The sequence below is a fragment of the Sorex fumeus genome, unplaced genomic scaffold, assembly GCF_029834395.1.
Source record: "Sorex fumeus unplaced genomic scaffold, SorFum_2.1 ptg000070l, whole genome shotgun sequence".
NCBI lineage: Eukaryota > Metazoa > Chordata > Mammalia > Eulipotyphla > Soricidae > Sorex > Sorex fumeus.
Window position 1 is genome coordinate 8982684 of NW_026606127.1, and position 858 is coordinate 8983541.

General features: G+C 46.2%; 1 pseudogene; it reads right to left on the bottom strand.

The window, feature by feature from the left end:
- Positions 1-747: 747 nt before the first annotated feature.
- LOC130037016 (uncharacterized) lies at positions 748-858 on the bottom strand (annotated as a pseudogene).

The following is an 858-nucleotide window of genomic DNA, read 5'->3' on the forward strand; positions in this document are numbered from 1 at the left end:
AAGCTACCGAGAGTATTCGAGATGCCAGACACAGTAACAACAAAGTCTCCAATGGAGACGTTACTGGGCCCGCTCGAGCAAATCGACGATCAACGGGAGGGCCTATGATGATGATGATGATGAGGGGTGCTGAAAAGAGGGCTCGAGGACACGGTGTCTTATCTTAGCATCTACCAGGAGCTGATCTTCAGGCTTCATGCGTCAACTGTTCTCTTGGTTTTTTCCTTGTTAAGAGTCATCCTTGAATGACTCTGAGGGCATTGATCACTCATCTGGTAGGTTTATTCCACAGTGTATGTGTTCGCATTCCCCAACCATCATTTATGGATAGACCACCCAAACCTTTTAGTGATGTGTCTCAAATTTGCTTCCTTTCCAAAGGAGGCCATGAGGTGTAAACACAGCCTCTATGGAAGAATTTTTACTTTTCTTCTCATCATCTTAGACTCATCTGCCTTCCTCAGCCTATTCCAAATTTATTATTTTAACCGAAAACTGCAAACCGTGCCATTTTTCCCATTTTTTTCGAGGACACCAGTGATGGGCATACTTGACTGTGTTCTAGTCTTACTCTTGGCTCTGTGGTCAAGTTTCACATCTGGTGGGTCTCTGGGGACCATAAAAGATTGCAAGAATTGAACTGTGTCCTTCTTGCTTGCAGAGCAAATGCACTGTCAGCTTACTCTTCCTCTGACCCTACCCCACTCTTCATCAGGCCCATGCAATTTCTCCTCTTAAGGGCTTTATGCAGTCGAGTTTCCCACATTTGGGGAAATCGCAGGGGTCAGCACATCCCAAGTGCAATGGATGGGCCTCACCCTGGGAAAACCACCTACATGATCATGGTATCTCCCCTGC